The sequence below is a fragment of the Staurois parvus genome, unplaced genomic scaffold, assembly GCF_062004578.1.
Source record: "Staurois parvus isolate SC_StPar_1 unplaced genomic scaffold, SC_StPar_1.0 ptg000151l, whole genome shotgun sequence".
Classification (NCBI taxonomy): domain Eukaryota; kingdom Metazoa; phylum Chordata; class Amphibia; order Anura; family Ranidae; genus Staurois; species Staurois parvus.
In genome coordinates this window covers 12,691,195-12,698,020 of record NW_028317947.1, presented here as the reverse complement: position 1 = coordinate 12,698,020, position 6,826 = coordinate 12,691,195, and the positions used below count along the sequence as shown (strand labels likewise).

General features: G+C 42.9%; 1 pseudogene; it reads left to right on the top strand.

The window, feature by feature from the left end:
• The first annotated feature begins 2,160 nt into the window (after positions 1–2,160).
• Positions 2,161–2,709, top strand: LOC149464489 (uncharacterized; annotated as a pseudogene).
• Positions 2,710–6,826: the final 4,117 nt, after the last annotated feature.

The following is a 6,826-nucleotide window of genomic DNA, read 5'->3' as shown; positions in this document are numbered from 1 at the left end:
CTAGTAAGCATGGATGCCCTAGTTGGGGAGGAAAGGGTTAACGCCTTTTGTTGCTGTTCCCGGTCTGAATTTGTGAGCTTTTGTGGTCCTAGGGCCCTCTAGCTCCCCCTAGGAAGCTAGGGGGAGCTAGAGTCCAATTGTTAGGCAGAAGCTGAGTAGCAGCCTGTGGTAATAGTCAGAAGGAGGTCAAATTCATGTCGGAGCTGAGAGGCTCTGCAGGCCACCTCTCTGGAACTTCCCCTTGCTCTAGAATTTTGGAGAAGGTTCTAGAAGCAGTGAGAGGGGGGAGTAGTGGCTGGTCTGCACTCTCAAGGGATCCTAGCCAATCCCCAAGCAGGAGATTTGGCATGGGGTCAGGACAGCCCTTAAGAGTGAGAGAGCCTGCTCAGTGGCAGAAGAGTTTGGGTGGAAGATGGAGAAGTGAGAGGCTGGAGAGCAGGAGCCTGGGAGGGAGCCTAGATGGGAAGGGGCTCAATTACAGGCAGGGAAGCTGGAAAGGAAGAAAGCTCAGGACCTCAACGGCCCCCAGTGTAAGGATCATCTGTACAGCAGGGAAAGAGCGGCCCAGCAGAAGGCCTGAGAGCAGCCACCAACCCATCAGCTCACAGACAGAGGACTGAGTGAGCAGACCTGTACCCCCTGGGCCAGTAAGGGGAAGGAACACTCTAGTGGGAAACTGGATTAGCTGGTACCCAGGACTGTCTTATCTCTTAAAGTGACAGGCACTGGATTCCCTGCCCAGCGATTCACCCAGTACAGCTGGATAGAGGAGTATCTGGTGTCTGGGGTGGTACTACAGGAGATTCTGACTAGCTCTCCAGAAGAATTTTTGTTGTAAAGACTTGTACATAGTTGCTAAAGAGTTTGTCCTGTGTTGCCATTCCCTTGGGCATCCCATACACATCTTACCCCATCCAAGTTCAATCCCCTAATAAAACTTCAAAACAAAGCTTGAGGACTGCTCACTGTCACCTGGATGCAAGTCTGAATGAAGGAAATGCGTGTTGCCTGGCTTTGCAGGACTATAGGGGGACCCAAACTTCAGCGACTCCTAAGGGGGTAGTGCTACATAAGACTGACCACAGTTTGGGAAATCTTGGTCAAATCATGCCCTTTCCAACCAGTCTTGCTCTTTTTCAGGTCTCAAAATGGGGACAACTGATAGTTATGCCACAAACACCTCTACCACTAGTTATCAATGTGCAAAGCGGGTGGCATTTAATATTTATCCAGTAATGGATACCAGTTCAATGTAAAATCTTGTTTTCATTTTAAATGTTGTGCCAAGTAAACTTTATCTTTATAAAGGACTTAAATTAGTTAATTCACTATAATACAGCATTTCAGATGGAAAACAAATTAATTCCTACCCAATGTACAATGTAATAATCACCCAGGCAATTCCAAACTTGCAAATATGACATCTTAATGCCATGTTTTTAATATTGCCTCCTGTTCTGTATATTGAGGTGACATTTGATCACTTGCACTCAAGAACTGCATTACTCCATTGCTTGGAACAATTTGTGGACATCTAGAAACATGTTGTATAATGAGCGTGGAGAATGAAGGTTTAATGAATTTGAACAGTACAATTTTCCCGTTCTGCAAATGTTTAATTAACCTCTTTAGACATTCCCATGCAGATAAATGTTATGACTTGCAAAGACACGTTTACAAAGCAGCATGTCAGCTACGCTGCCAAATGGGGAGGGTGGCTGGGCAGGATCGGCATGCTTTGATACTAATAAGAAATGCATTGTAAGTAATTAAATGCCAAATACAGCCAAGGGCTATCAGCGATGAATGGAAAAATGTTTGGAAATAGCTATTCAACTGTAATCAACTGACTGGGTCAGGAGCTGGAGGACCCTGTGGTCCAGTAATTACAATAAAGAACATAACCATTAAAAGGACATTCGTGTGAACATATGATTATTCAAGAAAGCAAGAAAAAAAAAGCCTCGAAGAGGAAAGCTTTGTTTTTTATGATGTTGATAGAAGGCAACCTCCTGTGCATAGAGGTCCACAAAAAAGGGTGGTGGGGTGTAGGGCAGAAGAAGGCCTTACACAGCTAGTCATTTACACCGCTGATGAGAAGAAATACATAATATAAAATGAAATCTGCCTAATGTGGTTGCTGAGGTTACATTCTAATTCAATGTTGAGACTGTGGAGCCCATCCGTAATGTGACATTTACTGTCTGGGATGTGGGTGGTCAGGACAAGATTCGAGTCCTGTGGAAACACTACTATGTCAACACCGATGGGTTGGTTTTTGTGGTGGACAGTGCTGATCCAGAGAGGTTCCTGGAAGCCAGGGAAGAGCTCAAAGCTATCCTGGAGCATGATGAAATGAGAGGCGTGCCGTTCTTGGTGATGGCCAACAAGCAAGATCTCGCAAGTGCCAGGAAACCCACGGAGCTGGCAGAGGAACTGGGACTGACGAAGATGAAAGGACACCAGTGGCACGTCCAAGGGTGCTGTGCGGTCAACGGGGAAGGACTGGTGGAGGGGCTGGAGGTCCTCACCAACCTAATGAAGCAGTTTCAGAAGAACAGGACTAAATTCTTGTCTATCCATTATATTTATTCTTTTTTCCACCTAAGGCGCAAGAGAAGTTTACAGCACAAATACTGTATACTATCAGCTTGTTCTTCACAAGCCAAAGAGCGGAGGAACTGTGCAAGGTGGTCGTCTCCACCATGAAGGACCATCAAGGGAAAGGTGACTGCATTAAAGATGTCAAGTAAAAAATGTTTAAAGGGCTGTGTTACAGGACTGGTTGCAAAATCTAAAATAAATTGTAGTTGTGAAAATTTAGAAATGATTGATTTCATTGATGAATTTAATAGAGTCTTACTGAGTAGGCAGATACTCATTGCTGACAACTGTCTAGGGCCTAGGTAGGGAACGTTCCATCAAGTTTGAAAACCTTGTTCTATCATTATGGTTTTCCCAAGATATGTGTCAGAGGGAGCTGTCTACATATTCTGTCCTCCTCCCTTCTCCATTCAGGAAAGCAGAGCGTATAATTGTTTCCCCAGCTCTTAGATCAGCCTCTGGCATCTGAAAGCCTGGCCATAGATCAAAATTCGGCTGGTTCAGCAGGTATCTAATGATCAACTGGGAACAGAAATGTTGGAAATTTTTTATTTGATCAGTGCCTGCAGCCATTGTGACAGAAGAATCCCTGCTATAGGGATACAATAGCACAATGAGGAGGATTTCTCCATCCACTTTGCTTGTGTGGATAGGGGGGGAATATGTTTTTTTTTTTTATCAGCCCGCTGTCAGTCCTCATCCACACTAGACATTTTTACAGCTGCTGTTTTTGGCTTTTTTATTATTATAGAGGATTTATATATCATCAACAGTTTGCTCAGTGCTTTACAATATAGCAGGAGACAATACAGCAACAATACAGTTCAATACAAGAGGGTTAGGAGGGCCCTGCTCCTTGGAACTTACAATCTAAGAGACGTTTTTTCCTACAGCTAGTAAACACCCCAACATGTTATCCTATCTGTCCATGCACACATAGACTCTAATCAACGTTTTTTGGCAGAGGTGTTTTTTGGCTGGAAAAAAAATCCAGAACTAGTGGGTTTCTAGAGGAGTTTTTTAGCTGTAAAAACACTCAAATGCTGAAAAATGCGGTAAATCACGGCAAACCGGCGTTTTTGGACTTTTCTTGAGCAAAAAAATTTTTTATTTTGGTAAAAAAAAACGCTAAAAAATGCAAACGCAGAAAAAACACGTCAAAATGCCGCAAATGCTAATGCAAAAACGCTAAAAAACTCTGAAAAACTCTTTACACAGCTAACGTTACCAGCGTTAAAACGCCCAGTGTGCATGGAGCCTTAGATTTGTGGTGAGGTTCATTTTTTTCAGGTTTCATACCCCTAAAAAATATTTTAATATTCTTATTTTAATATTTTTAAGGACAGTAAAGAAATCCATTTATGGCAGAGAGACATTGACCTTTATTGGGGACTTTGACAAAACATTTATATGCCTTGTTTTTATGCACAATGTCTATGCACAAGAACAATTGGACAAAATGAATCCATTGAGGAAGGTGGAGAAGACTGGATGACCCATTTCAAACTTTAAAAGCAAAATTCCAGGTGTTTTTTTTTTTTTTTAAATAAAAAAAATATTCCCCAGCACTCAGAAAAATTAAACCACAGCTTTCCTTGCATTACTCACCTTCTCTCCCTTAAAAGATAAGTTCACCTTTTATAACATGTTACACCCATATTCAGGGTGTAACATGTAACATGTTATGATCAGACCGGCCTGTGCTGTGACAGCTAGTGGGGGATCTTCTTCCCCCTCTGCTAGCTGTCAAATAAAAAAAAACATGGTCGTGTGAGGCTCCGCCTTCCGGGCCACGTCACTCATTTACTGTATTCTGTGAATGAGAAACTACAAGTCCCGACAGTTTAATCAGCTGTTGGCTTGAAGTTCTCAATGAACTACCATGGCATTGTGGAGCTCCATAGTAGTTCATTGAGTCTTCCTGTCAGTATATCTGCTTGTCCGTACATACTGTATGGACAAGCAGATATATTGACAGATCTGCAGGAGACCTGAATGGCACCAGCGATATGCTGATCGCCGGTCCAATGGTTTACAGGGTCCTGCAACAAAAAATAATATATGTAACTTATACTCCTGATGATGTTACCTGTGACGAAACGCGTAGGATGGAGACACACACACACACACTATTGTCCATGCGCGACCGGCCGGCGGCCAGTTTGGAAACTGGAAAATTTAGATACCAATGCTCAATGATGTTTGTTTTTATGTGAGTGCAACCATACTTCAAATAAATGTTGTCCTAATGATTTTACACTATGTGGAACACTCTTTTTTTTACATGAGTCTGAACCTTATCCAGAGTGGTGTAGTTACCCTAATTAGGGTCCATTGCTTGGAGGATCTTTACTTGTTCTCTTAGTGATCTGGAGGAGGATCCGCTTCTCTGGCTTTCTGGGTTGTTTACAACAAAGCGTGATTGACCAATCTTATCGGAGTCATGCCTTTCTGGTTAGCCTTCTGTAGTAGTGGTTGGTGGCACAACAGCTGTCCTTGGATTTCCTTTGTTTCTTCACGGCCTCTGGGGACTTTTTCTTTATCTAAATTTTTTGATGGACTATTCTTGGTATGACACATTTTTCAGTCTTTTTCACTAATCATTTGTCATTTTATTAAAAGCTGAACTTTTTTTGTATATATACTTTAGGACTCACTGATCCCATGAGCAGCTCTGGCCCTCTTCTGGGTTGGTTCAACCCGGAGTCATTCATCCCACTTCCTGTGAGCCCGGGGTGTCATGGACAAACCCCTTAGGAATGCATCTTTATACTACTCTGGGCTGCTCAATGCTGCTGAACAGAATGGTGCTCATATGTCTCTACATATGCAGCTGTAAGGGCCACCAGCAAGGAAGGCCACTTGACACGTGACTGGTGGGAAGAAATTTGGATTTAGGCATCGTTCACACAAGGCGTTGTGATCCATGCCCTGTGCTAGGGCCATATTTTACCAGCATGGGGATGCACACGTGTTGCGTGCATTCCTGTTCCGGCAGCCCCATTACTGTCTATTGATATTCAGCTGCTGCACTGCCACAACCGCTGTTCCCAATGCACCCATGTGGATGCACAGCCCCCAATGCATCCACATGGGAAGCGGCGTCTGTGTTCATGCAGTCGCTGTGTCCCATTTGATAGCTATGGGTCTGTTGGCACGGAGATGCACGCAACACCTGTGCATTCACATCCTGATAAAACATGGCTTTGCATGGGGCACAGATTACAATGCCCTGTGTAAACAAGGCTTTAACCCCCCTGTCGGTATTCCCGAGTGTAGTTTGGGGTTAACTTATAGTACCAGAAGTGTTAACCCCGAGCTACACTCGGGAATACATTGCAGCGTTGCTCAGGGATCCCTCCAGCACTTACCTTGTCCTGTGCTCCCATGATGTCCCCCCTGCAGCGTCCCCGGCCATCTCCTCCGGCCAATGCCAGCATCTGTCCCCCGGTTTCCATTCCCTGCAAGCGTCAGGACATACAGGGATAGAAAGGCGGGAAATTAAAAAATTTAAAAAGTGACATTCACTCAATACACTAAAATCCCATAGTAAAACATTCCTGTATCAAACCATTTCACATACATTTTGTCCCGAGTGCTTTGTCCTGTGCCCTGCCTACACTTTTACTGTTCTTTCTGCCTGGAAACTGAGTAATGTCCATGGCGTCCAAAAAGCGTCCCTTTAGGTCAAAAGCGGTTTTAGACGGGCTAGAGAACAGCGATAGTAAATCAGAACTACTTGCAGAATTGAGTGATAATGATTCGTGGGGGAAATTCGTCATCAGACACTGAAAACGATTCTGCGACTTTGCTCAGTGATGTGCGAACTTGGCGCTCTATTTAAAATTTCAGTGTTTTTGGTTTGATTATATTATTGAATTAAATTTATTATTATTATATTATTTTTTTTATGATTATTTATTATATTATAATTTATGATTTGGTGTTTAAAATTTTAACATACCCGGGATGTTTACTAGACTCTTGTTCGGACAGATTTCAGTGAGTTATTCGTAAGAATTACAGGCCTACAATAAAAAAAACCGACATATTTCCATACAAAAAAAATGTACCACTTTGAGCACAGAAATATGGACATAATCAGACCGCTAGGGAGGTTAAAGTATATATACTGGGTATTTTATGAAGGAAAACATATTTTATCATGCATTGGGGAGGGGAAGGTACAGGGTTCATTAAAGCTGGAGATGAGCTATTAAAA